Genomic DNA, 19678 nt, shown 5'->3' with positions numbered 1-19678 from the left:
TTAAAAAAAAAAAAAAGAGTGAGACATTGAATTGACCAAGCCACCTAGGCGCCCCTGCCATGATTCTTTTTAAACCTAAGTTCTAGTAGAATTTCAGAACATTGCAATTATGATCTCATCTTCATATTACATTTTAAAAATGCTCTACCAGTTCAGGTAAATGTCACCTCCTTGAAAATTTTAGAGTTCTACCTATTAACAGCTTGTAGCCAGCAGTGGAATGTCTAGTGAAGGCTGACTTTTGTTGTATGTGAATGACTAGCTCATTCAGTTCTTTTTTGGAGAATGACTTTTAAAATCTGTCAAATGTGTATTCCCTACCAATTATTATCTGGATCCATATCCAGAGGAATCTGGCATATCCGCATATTTTATTTGGTTATTATCTAAGGCCATTTGAGTGATTCAGATGTAGGATACAAATGGAATTGCTAACTGCATTTCATCTTTTTTTTTTTTTTTTTTTTTTTTTGAGAAAAAGAGACAGCATGAATAGGGTAGGGACAGAGGAAGAGGGAGAAAGAGAATCTCAAGCAGGCTCTGTGCTGCTAGCACAGAGTCCCATGCTGGGCTCAAGCTCACCAAGTCCCGAGATCATGACCTGAGCCGAAATCAAGAGTCTCACGCTTAACCAACTGAGCCACTCCAGCGCCCCTGCCCTTCATCATTCTTTTTTTTTTTATTTTTTTTATTATTTTTATTTTTTTAATTTTTTTTTTCAACGTTTTTATTTATTTTTGGGACAGAGAGAGACAGAGCATGAACGGGGGAGGGGCAGAGAGAGAGGGAGACACAGAATCGGAAACAGGCTCCAGGCTCCGAGCCATCAGCCCAGAGCCTGACGCGGGGCTCGAACTCACGGACCGCGAGATCGTGACCTGGCTGAAGTCGGACGCTTAACCGACTGCGCCACCCAGGCGCCCCTGCCCTTCATCATTCTTAATGAAATTTCTTCAAGGTAGACATTTTTGAAGGAAGAGCTCTACTTTGTTACCTTCTGCCTTTTCTTTGTCACATGGATTGTTTTAATCTGAATTGTGTGTTAGTATAACACTTAAATATTTGTCTTAGAATTAAAAACTTGAGAACTAAAAAACTTTGAAATTGTGAGTATATTCATTTTTCATATGTGTATCTTTTTGTCTCATAGAAAGTTTGTATTTTTGTCTTGAGTAGAAGGATTAACAGCATGGTCAGCAGCTATATTCTTTCACAATATTGATCCTTGCCCCCCCACCCCCCATCTAAGCAGCTTATGTTTTTGGTTAAACTTAAATGTGACTGTTGGGAAATCAGTTTCTGAGTTAGTAGAAAACCAGAGCCAGAGCAAGGGCTTTTCTGGCCAAGCACTTTGAAACTAAAGTTTTCAGATTTGTAAAAAAAATAGTTTAATGGTTCCTAGTTGTTAACATTCATATAGTGGTTTCTAGAAACAGATTTGCGCAGAAACACAATGGGAAAGAAGGTATGGGCTGTTTGCACTTTGCAATTCCAAAATCAAAAGTGTCTGGAAAACTCATTTTTTCTCATAGATTAGTAAAAACTCTTGCCAGAAAGCCAGAAGTTTGAATATTTATATATTTTGCAGTAGAGATAAATGTGTTTCATTAAGGAGTATTGCCCGTAGACCCTGCTGGAGATGTTATATAATGTAACAACTGTATTAACTTTCTATCTTTGGAAAAATTCTGAATTCCAATAAGGGATTTTGGACCTAAATTAACAGTCCAACATTAAATTGAATTGAAAGAATAAAATGGCTAGTTTTATTTCTCTGCAGTTTCTTTTTTTTTTAATTTTTTTTTTTAATGTTTATTTATTTTTGAGAGACACAGAGACAGAATGTGAGTGGGTTAGGGGCAGAGAGAGAGGGAGACACAGAATCCGAAGCAGGCTCCAGGCTCTGAGCTGTCAGCACAGAGCCCAACGCGGGGCTCAAACTCATGAGCTGTGAGATCATGACCTGAGCTGAAGTCAGATGCTCAACGGACTGAGCCACCCAGACACCCCTATTTCTCTGCAGTTTCAATGGCAAATGATATAGAGCAATGAAGAAAATTTTGGTTTTCTTAGAACATTGGTGTCCACATATATATATATATATATATATATATATATATATATATATATGTATGTAGCAGGGGTAGTTTTGTCATAGTGTTTAGGTTTGAGAATACAGTTCCTGTTCTGTTTTTGTCCAGAGTTACTAACCTTGTGATCCTGAGATTTCTGTACTTGCTGAGTAGAGTCATTCAGGGTTATCATTCTTTGTGGCGTATTTTACACGTTTGATGTCTATGAGGTCTACGCTTCACAACTTTAAATTAATTCAGTCTTGTCTGTTTCATCTTTAATTATAACATGCATTAATCTAATCAGCACAGCTTTGTGGGTTTTTTGCCTTCATTTATTTATTTTGATAGAGAGCGTGTACATGCACAAGCCGAATAGGAGCAGAGAGAGAGAGAGAGAGGGAATCCCAAGCAGGATGTGCACTACAGTGCAGAGCCCTTCTTGGAGCTTGAACACATGAACCATGAGATCATGACCTGAGCCGAGACCAAGAGTGGGTTACATAACTGACTGAGTCACCCAGGCGTCACCCTTCAGCACAGTTTTATGCTTGGGTTTGAGATGAGCTGTTTCTTTGGTGTCACCTATGTAAGTAGCAATTAGCTGAGGATACTTTACTGTTAGCCTCTGAGTGTTCCATTATGGAATTTGCTTCCCTTTTTGATACACAGTTTTCTATAGCTCTAGTCCGTATCTTTATTTTTTATTCATTTTTTTACAATGTTTATTTACCTTTGAAGGAGAGAGAGAGCATGAGTGGGGTAGGGGCAGAGAGAGAGAGAGAGAGAGAGAGACAACACACACACACACACACACACACACACACACAACCCCATGTGGGCTCCAGGCTCTGAGCTGTCAGCACAGAGCCTGACTCGGAGTTGGGACTCACAAACTGTAAGATCATGACCTGAGCCGAAGTTGGATGCCCAACTGACTGAGCCACCCAGCACCCCTAGTCCTTATCTTTTATGAAGCTTTTCCCAGTGTAGGAAAGGGTTATTTAAAAAAAAAATTTTTTTTACATCTTATTTTTTAAATTTATCTTAGAGAGAGAGAGAGAGAGAGAGAGCGCGCGCACAAGTAGGGGAGAGGCAGAGAGAGAGGGAGACACAGAATCCTAAGCAGGCTCCAGGCTCTGAGCTGTCAGCACAGAGCCCGACGTGGGGCTTGAACTCACAAACTGAGATCATGACCTGAGCCAAAGTCGGAAACTCAACTGATTGAGCCACCCAGGTGCCCCGGAAAGGGTTATTTTAAATAAAACGTTATTGTGATAAAATATGCATATCGTAAAATTGACTCATTTAAAGTGTACAATGCCCTGGTTTTTAGTGCATTTACGGATGTGTGCAGCCATTTCCACAGTCAATTCTAGAACATTTTTATCTCCTTAGAAAGGAACCCCATTCCTCTTAGCTATCAGCTCCCTCCCTCTTCATTTTCTCTACTCCTAAGCAACTACTAGTCTTTCTGTCTTTATAGCCTATTTTGAACGTTTCATAAAAATTGAATCATATAATATGTGGTCTTCTGTGACTTTCACTTAGCATGTTTTCAAGATTCATCCATGTTGTGGCATGTATTAGTACTTCGTTTCTTTTTTTGCCAAATAATATTTTTTTTATGCTTTCCATTCATCAGTTGATGCACAGTTGAGGTCTTTCTACCTTTATTATTAGGAATAATAGTGCATGTAAATAAATATTAATGTGCAAGTTTTTGCAGGGATATATGTTTACATTTCTCATGGGTATATACCCAAGAGTGAAATTGCTGGGTCATATGGTAACTCAGTGTTTAAACTTTTGAGGAACTGTCACAGACCGTTTTTCAGAGTGGCTTCACAAATGCACATTTCCACCAGCAGTATATGAGGGTTCTCTGTACTCTCACTGACTCTGGCGTTTTGATTATAGCCATCCTTCCTGGTAGGTGTGAAGTAGTATCTCATTGCAGCTTTGATTTGCGGTTCCCGGTTGACTAATTATATTGAGCATCTTTTCATGTGCTTTTTGCCCATTTGTAGATCTTCTTTGGAGAAATGTCTTTTCAGATCCTTTCTCCATTTGAAATAATGGGTTATTTGTGTTTTTATTTTTGAATTGTAAGAGTTCTTTATATATCCTAGATAGAAATCTCTTATCAGACATAAGAGTTGCAAATATTTTTTCCTATTCTATGTGTTGTCTTTCCATTTTCTTGATACTGTCTTTTGATGTACAGTACTGTTTAATTTTGTTGAAGTATGATTTATTCTTTTGTTGATTTTGGTGCTGCTGTATCTAATAATCCATTGCCAAATATGAGGCCATGCAGATTTATTCCATGTTTACTTCTGAAAATTTCTAGTTATAGCCTTTACATTTAAGTCTTTGATCTACTTTGAGTTAATTTTTGTCAAGTAAGCAACCCACCATCATTCCTTTGCATGTCTATTCAGTTGTCCGAGCAAGAGGACGTTATTTTTTATATTAGCTTTCTGTAACTAATTAGTCAGTTTCTATATGCAGCACATCTCAAACTCTTCAAATAATAAAATTTTGGACTCTTAAAATATTTTTTTGAAACATTCTGAATTAATCTGGACAATTTTCTGTGTGATAAACAGTGACATGGGATTGCTTTTTATATTTACATTTATGCAGACAGTGTGTTTTTCCAGTTTTGGCTAGTGCATATCCTTTATAAAGGAAGGTTAAATTTTGTTTTTTAGGGTTTATTTTCAAGATATGCTAGTTTATTTAAATTGCATTTCTTTAATTTTTAACGAGTATATCCCTTCCTTAATGGGATATTTATATTAATATTAAATGGAATTTATATTCAATATTAATATATTCAATATTAATTAAGTGGAAATAATACTAAATGGAATGTAGCTATTTCCAAAGCAATTGTATGTGAAAAGAGTGTAGTATAGAAATTCTGCCCTTATCCTTTTATGTTATACATGTTCTCTTCCTTTATTGTTATCAAAACTCTATTTGAAGAAGGAGGGATGCCTGGCATGTCAGTAGAGCATGCAACTCTTGATCTCGGGTTGTAGGTTTGAGACCCACGCTGGGTGTAGAGATTACTTGAAAATAAAATCCCAACAAAAAAAGAGAAAGTGGAGAAAGGTGTAAATTGACTGATATTACCATATTGCCATAAAGCTTAAATAAGAAATAATGTAGAAAAAGATCTTTTTCATTTATTTGTTTTTATCTCCTGAAATCGGTTGCCTGTATCTTCTCTAAAGTAATTTGTGCAATGGGATTTGTACCCTTGCTTTCACTTTCAGTGAGGCAATAATAACTTGAGGTTGTCATTATAAATATTGCTTATGGTAAGCATTGATTTGGGAGAGTAGCTTTTCTTTAAAAAAAAAAAAAAGTTTTTTTTTAACGTTTATTGATTATTGAGAGACAGAGACACAGAGCATGAGCAAAGGAGGGGCAGAGAGAGAGGGAAACACAGAATCTGAACCAGGCTCCAGGCTCTGAGCTGTCAGCACAGAGCCCAACGTGGGGCTCAAATCCAAGAACCGTGACATCATGACCTGAGCCAAAGTCGGGCGCTTAACCGAGGGAGCCACCCAGGCACCCCGTGTTTATTTTTGAGAGAGAGAGAGCAAGCAGGGGAGGGGCAGAGAGAGGGGATCAGAGGATCCAAAGCAGGCTCGGTGCTGACAGCACAGAGCCCAACGTGTGGGTCGAATTCACAAGCTATGAGATCATGACCTGAGCAGAAGTCGGATGCTTAACTGACTGAGCCACACAGGCGCTCCTAGCTTTTCTTATAATGGATTGGGGTAAAGTTTAGGAACATTCAGCTGTGAGTTGTAAATGGAACATTAGTGTTTTAGCATACTGGAGGAAGATTTCTGTTGATTTTCATTGATTATTTTCTAATTTCTCAAGATAAAACCTTTTGAGGAGATAGTGACTACAGGTCAAACTCAGGGTCAGATACAATTGCCATTGAGCAAGAAACTTCATCCTAATGAGAGTTCATCATTCATGAAATTTCAGTACACATCTGTAAGTTTAAAAAAATTTTTCTTTAATATTTATTTATTTCTGAGACAGAGCATGAGTCGGGGAGGGGCATCGAGAGAGGGAGACACAGAATCTGAAGCAGGCTCCAGGCTCTGAGCGGTCAGCACACAGCCTGACGCGGGGCTCGAACTCACAAACCGTGAGATCAAGTCCTGAGCCGATGTCAATCGCTCAACCGACTGACCCACCCAGGCACCCCCAGTACACATCTGTAAATTAAAAAATTACTGGTCCCTTCTTTCTTTCCTGACATAAGCAGGAAACATTCAGATCATTATATAATCTCACTGGTCTTTGGATTTCTTTGACGAAATCTTGTGTTTGAAAAATTTTTATCCGCCTAATTGACATTTAATGTGGAGCGTATGTAGTGAGTTCTTTAATAATCAATTTAGAGTGTGTTGTGCTTTAATACTCTTAAGTCTTCAAATTTTATTTCTTACATTTTTTATTAGAAAATGAGCGTGCAGAATTAAAAAAGTATTTTCCATTTGTATTTCTATTTAGAATCTTAATTCAGTTATTATATACCTTCCTTCTGGTCTTGCTAATGATTTTGCTTATATTTCCTAATGGTATAATCCATAGTAGTTTGAACCGCAGAAATGTCAAGTGAGTATGCCTACTGTGTTTTAGTGTTGAGATTTAAAAAATAAAAAAACAACATATTCTGAAGCACTGCACATGCATATTATCACTGTTCATTAGTTGAATTTGAATTTTAAATGGTACTCTGAGAAGCCTTTTTTTTTTTTTTTTTTTTTTTTTTGCTACCTTGAGCTCAAAAGTAAATAAGTAAATATCCAGTGATGTATGCTGGAGATACAGTACTTGGTGAAAGCTGGTAATAAGCCTAATTACAGGCAGAATTAGGAGGAAGTATGTTGTTGTGAAAGAGCTTTACATGCACGTCATTTCTTCGAATTAACTTATTTATGGAGAAAATGCCTAGTGCCTATTTGAGTCTGGTTTATTGAGGCTGTTTTTAGTGGAAAGAGGGGCTAAATAACTTACTTGCAAGGAAGCAAAAATATAGGAAGTTAAATTTAAAAAAAATGTTTAATGCTTATTTTTGAGAGAGAGAGCTACAGAGCATGAACAGGGGAGGAGCAGAGAGAGAGGGAGACACAGAATCTGAAGCGGGCTCCAGGCTCTGAGCTGTCAGCACTGAACTGGACGCAGGGCTTGAACCCAAGAACCACGAGATAATGACCTGAGCCGAAGTTGGACACTTAACCAACTGAGCCACCCAGGTGCACCCCACAAGTTAAATTTTTTATTGAGATATAATTCACATGCTATAAAATTCACACTTTTTATTTATTTATTTATTTTATTTATTTTTTCAACGTTTATTTATTTTTGGGACAGAGAGAGACAGAGCATGAACGGGGGAGGGGCAGAGAGAGAGGGAGACACAGAATTGGAAACAGGCTCCAGGCTCTGAGCCATCAGCCCAGAGCCTGACGCAGGGCTCGAACTACGGACCGTGAGATGGTGACCTGGCTGAAGTCGGACGCTTAACCGACTGCGCCACCCAGGCGCCCCTAAAATTCACACTTTTTAAAGTGTACAATTTAGTGGTTTTTAGCATATTTATGAAGATATGTGATAGGAAAAAAATGCTCTGTAAAATAAGCTGACTTAGTTTGATACAGTAATTGCCAAGTCTGTATTAATAAGTGTACATTTGCCATTGGGCAGATGATTCAGTTTAGGCCAAGAATTTGGGACTTTCTAGAAATTTTGGGGTGATACTCCATTGACTCTTCTATGAGACGAACTGTTCATTTAGTTTTGTCATATAGATAGGGGCAACCATAGTTTGACCAGGTTGTGGTCATTATTCTGTTCGTGACATATTGATATAATAGGAAGAGAGTGGTTTTTAGAATTCAGGAAGACTTGATCTGGCCTGAGTACCTAGCCTTATTAACTGGGGCAGGTTACTTCTTGCTGATTCTCAGTTTATAAGAGATATTTTGGAATGGTTCGGTGAAGACAACATAGTTGGTTAGGCTTGCAGCCTGTTTTAGATTTAGATCTCCTGACTTGTATTTTCAGTTTTTGTTTTTATAGAATTATGTTTTTGTTTTAAAATTAAGAATTTTTACTTCAACGTTCTTTTAAGAAACAATTTATCAACCTGTAGTATTCTGTTGGTAGTTTACAGAGAGTGAAATAAACAAAATAAACATTATTTGTGGACCAGAAGAATGTTTGTTAGTGGGACTCTTGGCCAAATATATGATTGCCTCTTTACAAATCTCATAATTGTATTGTTAGGCAATAAAATAACTAATAGAAATCAGGAACCCCTAACCTTCCTTTGTAAGGTTTAAATGGCATGTCTCAGCTTTTGGGGGCATAGTACTGATGACTCTCATTTGAGATTATTCTCATGTGGTGAGAATTAGCCTTAGCTAGAAGAAGCAAAAGTCGTTGGCTTTGCAGAAGAAAGAATGGCCTCATATTTTCCACCATTCATGTGACTGTGGTGCAGAACTATAATTCAAAGAAAGTTTTATTCCAGCCAAGGGTAATCTTCTTTCTGAAAGAATCGACAAGCTCATAATGAAGGACTATTGTCCTGGAACTTATTATTAGTCTTATGCTTTCTACATTGCAAACATATATAAAGTTTTAAAGAAGCAGCTCCTGTATGAAATGTTTTAGTTTTGTTATTTCTTGCAGTAGTTGAAATCAGTTTCTTATGTGTAGGGGATGAACTGTGTGGTCTGAGGTGGTTAGTTTAAAGAATTGTCTAGAGACTGGTACAGTGTTACTGATTTTGAGTGGCTAAACCATGGATGGTTTTTGCTTTATTTTCCCTCTCCCACCTCAACAAACTGTTGCTACTTACGTATAAAGAATTTAACTTTTAATGATTCAGATTTCTGTAACTTGTGGTCATTCATATAAAATTATTAATCGTAGCTGGTATTTTGTCTTCTAAAATGTTTCATTGAATTAGAAAGGAAAATGATAGGAGAAATGATAGGTTTAGGGAGGCATTCTGTTTGATTTTGGGTTTATTATATTTTTAGTCCTCTTAAATAGTACATTTAACTGATTCAAAAATTTTATTATGGAAACATTTAATTCACTTATGTAATCCCACTGTGTGGAGAGAATTGCTGTTAATCTTTTGGTTGCTGTTCTTTTTTGTTGTTGTTGTTGACATTCTTAGGGGAAATATCACCTCTCATCACCAGGTGGAAGGAGCTCACATCATTTACTTTTGAAGCTGAGTAAAATGATAGTCTTTTGTCTTTTAACAATATCCTGGCCACATGCTGGAATATTTTAATTGTTATGCTGGAGAGCCATTGTGGTTTTGTTTGTTTGTTTGTTTGTTTGTTTGTTATTTTAATGCGTTGGTTGGGAAATAATGGAGAAGGGAAAGAAGCAACTAACATAGAAAAACCAGGAAACAATTATATTAGTCATTCCTTTGCAGTTAGCAGAAGAGACTGTGTCTTTTTCAGTAATTTACATGTATCTTTCTGGCTGTCCTGCTCATACTTCCTTAGTCTTTTTCTCTAGAAAGTAAAGGTGGTAGATTCTCATCATGGACCTAAAGTGTGGAGGGTTGTTTGTTTTGAGTTGCCATGGAACGTTTATCATGGGAATCACTTGGAGAGATTGATCTGGTTACATGAAGAAATTTGAAATATTTGTTTTCCGTTTTTGTGGAGAAGTAAATGAGTAGCCTTAGTAATTACGTGACAAAACTTGGGTCATGGACAGAATCTTAGGATGGTAAATTTTTGCTAATGCTACAGCAAGGCATTTTTGAGTTCTCTTATCCTTAACTCACTCTTCTAGAATTCCTAGAGGACCTGCACAGCAGCCTCTCGAGGATCGACTCTTCACTCCCGCCGTCCCGGCAGTGTATAGCACGGTGAGTACCTCATGATTGCTGGTCGTATTGGATGACTTCTTGCACATAAGCGTTTGATGTCACAACAGTGTTGGTTTGATTGGCATGTGAAAGGTTTTTGGCAAAAAATTAAATGAAAACCCTGAACTGAAATAGGTGTATATAATATAAGAAGGGTGACTAGGTCTTTCCCCCATCATCTTAATTTAATAAGTGAATATGAAACAAGCATTGTCTTAAGATAGATTGGCTCATACACCTGTCACCTTTTTTTGTATTTTTTCATCTTTCCATAAATCTACCTCTGTCCTTGTCTTGTGATTCTTTTAGGATATTGAGTTTTAATTTTCTTTTTGGATATTTATTATTTTTTTTTTTTTAAATTTTTTTTTCAACGTTTTTTATTTATTTTTGGGACAGAGAGAGACAGAGCATGAACGGGGGAGGGGCAGAGTGAGAGGGAGACACAGAATCGGAAACAGGCTCCAGGCTCCGAGCCATCAGCCCAGAGCCGGATGCGGGGCTCGAACTCACGGACCACGAGATCGTGACCTGGCTGAAGTCGGACGCTTAACCGACTGCGCCACCCAGGCGCCCCCAGACCTATCTTTTAAACATTTCAGCTCATCATACCATTTATTCCTTACCATATCGATAAGGTGCTTTAAAAGAAATTCACAGAGTGGGGCACCTGGGTGGCTCCGTCGGTTAAGTGTCTCATGTCAGCTCAGGTTATGATCTCATGGTTTGTGAGTTTAAGGCCTGCATCAGTCGCTGCACTGACAGTGAGGATCTGCCTGGGACTCTCTCTCCCTCTCTCTTCCGTTCCCCCAGTTGGGTGTGTGCGCGCATGCACTCTCTTTCTCTCTCACTCTCAAGATAATAAACTTAGAAAAACCTCACAGAGTAGTGAGAAAGAGGAGTAAATAAATAATTGTAATTAATCTAAAGTGGCTTGGTAAAGCAATGATTCTTATCCTTTTGGGTTATGAATTACTTTTACAATCTTGAGTGTAGTCACAGTGCTTTCTTCTCAGAAAAGAGCGTATACCCAGTATCTACATATAATTTCAAAATTTCACAAAGATTATTAGGCCATTCATTGGCCCAAGGTTAAGAACCTTTTTTTTTTCTTTTAATTTTTTTAATGTTTATTTATTTTTGAGAGAAAGAGAGACAGAGTGTGAGCAGGCCAGGGGCAGAGAGAGGGGGAGACACAGAACCCAATCAGGCTCCAGGCCCTGAACTGTCGGCACAGAGCCTGATGGGGAACTCAAACCCACAAACCGTGAGATCATGACCTGAACCGAAGTCGGACGCTGAACCCACTGAGCCCAGGCGCCCCTAAGAACCTTTGATAAGAGAAAAAAAGATACTATATATGGGAAAGGAAGAAGTCACCTCACTGAGGAAGTGGCACTAAGCTGGAAGGTATAGGATTTCTCTAGGCAGAGTAGGGGAGCAAAAAACCTTCTAGGAAGTTAAAATTCAGAGGCATTCTTAATGGAATGGCCAGTAGTCGGCTTCGTGTGGCATATGTGTTAGGCTTTGTAGCAGAAGTAGAGATGCGATAGATGGGTTTGGGAGGTTTGAAGATTGTCCTAAAGAGTTAGAACTCTATTGTGCATGAATGAGTAGGATGGTTTCTCTGAAATAAATCTCAGTTTATTCCTAGTGTAGATCAGTTAACACTTGTAAATTACTTTTTGAACCCCTTGACTCTTAAAATGGACTCAGTTCGTATAACAAATTGCTTGATCTTCCTAGTAATTGAGAAACTTCAATTTACATGGAAAAATAACCTTTAGAGGGACACCTGGGTGGCTCATTGGGTTAAGCATCAGTCTTGGTTTCTGCTCAGGTCAAGATCTTGTGGTTCATGAGCTCGAGCCCCGAGTCAGAATCCTCTCCTCTCTCTTTCTCTTTCTCTCTCTCTCTCCACTCCCCTGCTTGTACTTGTTTTCTTGCTTTCCCTCTGTCCCTCAAAATAAATAAATGAAAGAAAGAAAAATAACCTTCCAAGTTTTTTTTCTAGCATAAACTTTCTATAGACCAGAGGGTTTTGTTTGTTTTGTTAGTACTGAGCATAAGGGCAGCTTTGCCATTCAGTTATTTTTCACAGTTAAGATAGGTAAAAGAAGAAAATGAAAATTTTTAGTAATGTTAAGTGATTTCTAGAGGCATCTACTATAATCATTTTTTTGATATAGTTTCCTTTGTCTTTTTTTTCTGTGTTGTAGGCTCTGTATAAGATACTTTATTATATTTTGTCAGTTTATATTATAATGTTAGCATTTCCTTTGCTGTTTGAAACATGTCTTAAATAATAAATGGCTTTCTCTTGTTTTTTTTGTTTTTTGTTTTTTTAACAAGAATGTAGTATTCAGTCAACATTTGACAAAGATATCTCAAGCTTTTAATGTGTGTCAGGCACTATGTAGGTGTTGGGAATGTAGTAGTGAGTAAACCAAACCCTCCGTACTCATAGAGTTTGTACCTTTCCATGGGATAGAAGGAAAGTAAACAACTATATGCACAATATAGTTTTGGGTAGTAATAAGAGCCTTGATGAAAATGAGGCATGATAAAGGGATAGAGAATGATTGGACTCCGATTTTCCTTGGGCTCTCAGGGGAAGTTCTATCTAAATAAGGCATATAAATAGAGAGGTAAGAAGTGAGGGAGTGAGTCTTGCAGATTTCCAGGGAAAGTACATTTCTAGTAGAACTGCAGTGCAAAGGTCCAGGGAGGGGTGCCTGCGTGGTTCAGTTGGTTGAGTCTCTTGATTCTGCTCAGGTCATGATCCCAGGGTCATTGGATTGAGTCCCGAGTCTGCAGAGAGCCTGCTTAAGATTCTCTCTCTCTCTTCCTCTCCCTCTGCCCCCTCTCCTGCTCACTCTCTCTAAAATAAACAAAAATAAATGATAAAAAGAATAAAAATCAAAGGCCCAGAGATAGCAAGGTGCTTCTTGTGATCTTAGAATTGTAAGGAAACTAGTGTGGAGTAGAGAGGGTGGCAACAGAATTCAGAGAAGTATGTGGAGTATCCGATTAGATGGGGCATTATTTAGCATGGTAAGAATTTGGATTATTATAATCTAAATGTAATTGAAAGCCATTAGAAACTTAAGAGCAGTAGATCTGAATTTCCTTTTAAAAGGCGACTGTAGCTATTATATAGATAGCAGACTGTGACTAGGGCAGGTGGCTGTGTTGGTGAAGTGGAAACAAGATGAGTTAAGTGATTGTTCAAGTAAAACAGGCAGAAGATAGATGATGGTGGCTTGCTCTAAGATGGTAGCAGAAAAAGATTAGTGGTGGGATTTGGTATATAGATGCAATAGGATATCGTGGTAGCGTGGATGTGAGATGTGGGAGGAAGAAGACTGAAGGGTGATGTTAGGGATTTGGCTTTGAGTAACTGAATGAATGTGGTACCTTATACAAGTGAACACTGGGGCAGGAATAGGGTTATTGTTGAGAAAAATTAATAGAATTAAACATTATTTTGCTGAGAAGTTAAACATTAGGTTGTTTCTAAATTTCCTATTAGAAATAACTTACTGAATTTAAAGTCTTTACTGAATTTTGGGTTATTTTTGTGGAATAACGTTCTAGAAATGAAATTACTGAGCTAAAGTATAGACATGTTTTTGAAACTCCTCATAAATGAAGACATGTGACTTTGTAAACTTGGTACTTTGGAGAGAAGATTATCTTGTGAGTGACAGCACAGTGCCTGCTACAGATTTTACATGTCATGTTTTGGAACAAAGGTTTTGAATTTATTTTTTTACTTAGATCAAAGTTGACTTTTACTGTTGGAAGCTACTGTTATATATGTAGTCCTTCAATCAGTTAAAAAAGTGGGTACATCAATTACATATACTGCCTGTTCTGGAAAGATGAGGGATTTTATTTTAGGCAATAAAAAGTTACCTTAAAATATGGCAGTCTTCACTTTTTTAATCAGTTTCCATTCATAGCAATTTAAATTTCTGCCTTGCTTTTACAGTGTTGTGCACATTAACTGAATGAGTAGGAGACTGGCTGACCAGCTGCTCTGACATTTCTTAATTCCCCCTTTTCTCAACCCCAAGATTACGTATTGGTCACTGTTTCTCTAGCGTCTGGGTCCATTAGCATCGTTTCTGTGTCATAAAATAAAGGCTAACCCTCATTTCACCTCCTCCTGCCTTGCCACATGGTGCCCATATGTCACTTTAATTGAGTTGGTTGAATTCCTTAAACGACAAAAAAATGAATCCTGGCCAGTCTTAAACAATTATACAATCAAAGACTTTACATTTTTGTGTCTGATATGCAGGCTTTATGCGCTTATGCCAGCCATTTTAGTAAGTTTTCTGCTGATAATCAAAGAAGTATCCAAAGGAGGACTCAGTTACATGTTTTAGCTTGATTATCATTTATTTATTTACTTAAGCCTGATTTATATAAGTTTCTCCCTGGAATGTTTCTCTGGGATGGGAGCGATACTTTTGTTATTATACCTTATTAACCATTATTATATTAGAGTGATTGATTATGTGAACAAAAAAAGAATAGAGCCAGTATTTTTTAAACTCTAGTAAGAGAGGCATATATTACATGGTAGAGAAGAAATGGCAAAACTGAAGGAATGAGCCAGTAACTTGAAATATATTCATGAATAACTCTCTCAATTAGCATACTTATGAAAAACAAACTGAAATTTTACCATCTTGTGTGTGTTTTTGGCTTCATATTTTCTTTAGAGAAATTAGATTTTATGACTAGTAAGCCAGTATTTTTAATATAATTGCAGAAATAAACTGGAATTTTCTGGAATAATGACTACAAAAAGCAGCAGTCATATTCTGGTAGATTATAAGAGTTGTCTTATTAACTGCTTTTGCAGAATTCCTATAAATAATTAAATCTGAATGAATTATTCTTTAATGCGATAACATTTCATAATCCTTTTCAGCCAGCTTATCCTTTTAAAGTCTTGTTTCTGTCATCCTATAGTTCTGTGTCATCTAATTAGAAGATCATACTTTTATGTTTGTTTTCAAGTCACTAATAAATACTGAGTTGGCCCAACATGTCAGTGGAGATAGCTGCACAGAGACAAAATTTAGCGTGGGTTGATCAACACTCTAGTGAGATGTACATCTACTTAATTGTCCTGTAATCCAGCACAGAATAACAATGCATTTTTTCCCCATGGTAAATACACCACTTGAGCTGATGATTTATTTACGTAGACTTTATTTTTGTAAACAGCTTTCTTGAGATATATTTGATATACAGCATATATAGTGCCTATGATTTAAATATATTTAAAGTGTACTTTTTAAAGTGTATAATGTGGTTAGGTTTAACATACCCCCATGAAAACCTTTGCCACAATCGATAAAATTAACATATGCGTCATTCTTAACTTCCCTCCCTTCTTCCTAATCTTTCTTTTCCATCCCTCCCCCCCTCACCCCGCCATTGGTCTGCTTTGTATAATGATGAACTCATTCTCAAGACACTTATTAAAAAGTATAATAGGAAAAGGAATAACGTAGTAGGTACTGGTTGGCTTTTGTTTTTTGATTTTCCTTTTGCCACTCAGATTGTTTCAATATATTTCCATGCTGTGTTTATCAGTAGCTTGTTCTTGGGAGAAAAAGTAATCTTTATACTTATTATTATTATTATTATTTTTTTAGAAAAAGTAAACTGAAGGTTTAAAATTCAGGGCTGTGATAGTCACATGTTCAGTGTATTCTTTTTCGCCCTAAGGATACATTTTTATTTATTTTTTTTATTAAAAAAAATTTTTTTTTTTAATTTTTTTTTTTCAACGTTTTTATTTATTTATGGGACAGACAGAGACAGAGCATGAACGGGGGAGGGGCAGAGAGAGAGGGAGACACAGAATCGGAAACAGGCTCCAGGCTCCGAGCCATCAGCCCAGAGCCTGACATGGGGCTCGAACTCACGGACTGCGAGATCGTGACCTGGCTGAAGTCGGACGCTTAACCGACTGCGCCACCCAGGCGCCCCTAAAAAAATTTTTTTTTTAATGTTTGTTTATTTTTGAGACAGAGATAGAACATGAACGGGGGAGGGTCAGAGAGAGAGGGAGACACAGAATCTGAAACGGGCTCCAGCACAGAGCCCGACGCGGGGCTCAAACTCATGGACCGTGAGATCATGACCTGAGCTGAAGTCGGACACCCAACCGACTGAGCCACCCAGACGCCCCTGGGATACATTTTTAAAAAAATTTATTTATATATATGTGAGCGAGAGAAAGAGCACGTGTTGGGGAGGGGCATATAAAGAAGTAGAGAGAGAATCCCAAGCAGGCTCCCTACCCAGCCCAGGAGCCCCATGTGGGCTCCATCTCCAAAACATGGGATCCTGACCTGATCTGAAACCAAGACTTAGACGCTTAACTGACTGAGTCGCCCCAGGGCCCCTGGAGTTTGGTTTTTATTGAACATAATATAAATCATATGATTATACAATTTGGTTTTTGTTTTTCTTTTTTTTTTAATGTATATTTTTGAGAGAGTGCGAGCAGGGGGAGGGTCAGAGAGAGAGAGAGCACGGACAGGGGAGCCAAAGCAGGCTCTGTGCTGACAGCAGCAAGCCTGATGTGGGGCTCAAACCCATGAACTGTGAGATCATGACCTGACCTGAAGTCCAACGCTTGACTGACTGAGCCACCGAGGGACCCTGGTTGTTGTTGTTGTTGTTGTTTAAATACGACATGTTAACACATAATGCAAACATTATAAACGTTAGTTTGTAGCATGTCAGTGAGGTGAACCCTAATTTGCATAATCTGTACGTTTAAAAACCAGTGTTGGGCTTAAGCACTTTATTTTCTATTTTTTTTTTAATTTTTTTTTTCAACGTTTATTTATTTTTGGGACAGAGAGAGACAGAGCATGAACGGGCGAGGGGCAGAGAGAGAGGCAGACACAGAATCGGAAACAGGCTCCAGGCTCTGAGCCATCAGCCCAGAGCCCGACGCGGGGCTCGAACTCACGGACCGCGAGATCGTGACCTGGCTGAAGTCGGACGCTTAACCGACTGCGCCACCCAGGCGCCCCTTTATTTTCTGTTTTAAATAATTTTGTGATTTATACATACACATATATGTATGTATATTTTTGTCTCCGTTTAAATAGCATTACTTCCTATTTAAGATTTTTCAAAAGTAGCCTTACATAAACACAGTGTAAAGATACTTAATGTTTTTGACATACTACATAGTTAAGGCAGGTTATGTTGCTGTAGAGTATAGGAGTGTTTCCATTTCATTGTGTCTTGAGTTTCAGGTGTTCTCATTCATTCTAACTTGATAGGTCAAAAGTGCAGTTTCGCAATTCACAAAAGAGAAAATTAGCAGGTTAAGTGACTAAGAATGTTTAACATTGGTGAAATCATGATGTCATATTTCATTTGTAAAATTAGCAAACGTTTAATTGTGTACCCATTTTCAGTTGTAGGAATGTAATAATCGGAAATGTTTTATAAGTTTCTTTTTAAAAGCCTTTTATTCTTTTTTCCTATTTAATATTTTTACATTATGGAGTATAGAGAAGGAATAAAATTTTCCTGATTGTTGTGACAAAAAGGATGTGGTTGTAAGAACATGGTAGTTTTACAAGTATTCTTGTCACTTTTCTCCAGTAGCATTGCTGATAGGTGACCATAGTTAGAAATCCAGATTCTTGTGTTTGAAATTTAAATAAAAGATGGAAATCACATTTAGATAGTACCTTATTTTTAAATAAAATTGTGGTAAAATATACATAACTTAAAATTTACCATCCTAATAAATTTATATTTTATTTATTTATTCTTAATTTTTTAAATGTGTATTTTTGAGAGAGAGAGAGAGACAGAGAGAGACAGAGCATGAGCCGGGGAGAGGCAGAGACACATGGGGGGAGACACAGAATCTGAAGCAGGCTCCAGGCTCCGAGCTGTCAGCACAGAGCCCGACTTTGGGCTCCAACCCACAAGCTGTGATATCATGACCTGAGCTGAAGTTGGATGCTCCACTGACTGAGCCACCCAGGCCTCCCTGTTTTATATTTTAAACTGTTTGTTTGTTTGTTTACTCACTTATTTAAGTAATCTGTACACCCCCCCCCAAGTTCAAGAGCTGTGCTCTTTTTTTTTGTTTTTGTTTTTAAATGTTTATTTATTTTGAGAGAGAGAGCGAGAGAGAGAGCGAGCGAGCAGGGGAGGGGCAGAGAGAGAGAGAGAGAGAGAGAGAGAGAGAGAATCCCAAGCAGGCTCCGCCCGCACTGTGAGCATGCAGCCTGATGTGGGGCTTGAACCCACAAACCGTGAGACCATGACCTGAACCAAAACCAAGAGACAGATGCGAATCAGACACTTCACCTGCTGAACCACCCAGGCGCTTCTCCATCTTAGTCATTTTATTTTATGTTAATTTTTAAAAGTTTATTCATTTATTTTGAGAGAGAGAAAGTGCAGACACATGCATGAGGAGGGGCAGAGAGAGAGGAGAGGGAGAATTTCAAGAAGGCTCCGAGTGCTATCAGCCGGGAGCCCAATGTGGGGCTCCCTCCCACAAACCTTGAGATCATGACCTGTGCTGAAACCAACATTCAGACACCTAACCCATTGAGCCACCCAGGCGCCCCTCATCTTTAATCATTTTAAAGCATAGCGTTAAGTGTTGCTAAATACTTTCACATTGTTATGTAGCCACTGTCACCATGCATCCTCGGAAGTCTTTTCATCTTCTAAAACTGAAACTGCCTATTACAACAACTGCCACTACTCTATAACAACTTCTCATTTTCCCCTCCCCTGAGTCTCTGGAAAGCACCACTCTACTTTCTGTCTCTATGACTTGGACTACTAGAAATACCTTCTGTAAGTGGAGTTATGTAGTAGTTATCTTTTTGTGACCGTTTTTTTTTTTTTTTAATTTTTTTAACGTTTATTTATTTTTGAGACAGAGAGAGACAGAGCATGAATGGGGGAGGGTCAGAGAGAGAGGGAGACACAGAACCCGAAACAGGCTCCAGGCTCTGAGCTGTCAGCATGGAGCCCAACGCAGGGCTCGAACCCACAGACCGCGAGATCATGACCTGAGCCAAGGTTGGACGCTCAACCGACTGAGCCACCCAGGCGCCCCTTTTTGTGACTGCTTTATTTCACTTAGCCTACTGTCTTCAGTGTTCATCCGTATCGTAGTGTGTATCAGAATTTCCTTCTTTTTCAAGGCATGTAGTTTTCCAGTTTTCCCAGCACCCTTTGTTGAAAAGACTGTCTTTTTCCCATTAAACGGTCTTGGCACTCTTTGTGAAAATCATGTGAGCATATGTGCGAGTATTTATTTTTGGGCTCTCTATTCTTTTCTGTTGATCTACATGTCTGTCTTTATGCCAAAACCACACGTTTTGATTTCTATAGCTTTGTAGTAAGTTTTGAAATCAGGAAGTTTGAGTCTGTCGAGGTGTCTGGGCGGCTCAGTTGGTTAAGCATCTAATTTTGGCCCAGGTCATGATCCTGTGCTTCATGGGTTCGAGCCCCGCGTTGGGCTCTGTGCTGACAGCTCAGAACCTGGAGCCTGCTTCAGATTCTCTCTCTCTCTCTCTCTCTCTCTCTCTCCCTCTCCCTCCGCTTCTTGCACTGTGTCTGTCTCCCAAAA

General features: G+C 38.3%; 1 protein-coding gene across 5 annotated transcripts in view; it reads left to right on the top strand.

The window, feature by feature from the left end:
* EIF4G3 (eukaryotic translation initiation factor 4 gamma 3) overlaps positions 1-19678 on the top strand; it is a 286899-nt gene that overhangs the window by 42965 nt on the left and 224256 nt on the right. For all 5 annotated transcript variants that reach the window (XM_040463621.1, XM_040463813.1, XM_040463823.1 and 2 more), the window contains one exon: positions 9945-10020. The gene's annotated coding sequence lies outside the window, so the exon portion shown is untranslated. Of the gene's footprint in view, positions 1-9944; positions 10021-19678 lie in introns of those variants that run through there.

Source organism: Herpailurus yagouaroundi, unplaced genomic scaffold (genome assembly GCF_014898765.1).
Source record: "Herpailurus yagouaroundi ecotype Mexico unplaced genomic scaffold, PumYag 77, whole genome shotgun sequence".
NCBI classification, from domain to species: Eukaryota; Metazoa; Chordata; class Mammalia; order Carnivora; family Felidae; genus Herpailurus; species Herpailurus yagouaroundi.
The sequence above is the reverse complement of the archived record's forward strand: the minus strand, read 5'-3'. Positions and strand labels throughout refer to the sequence as shown.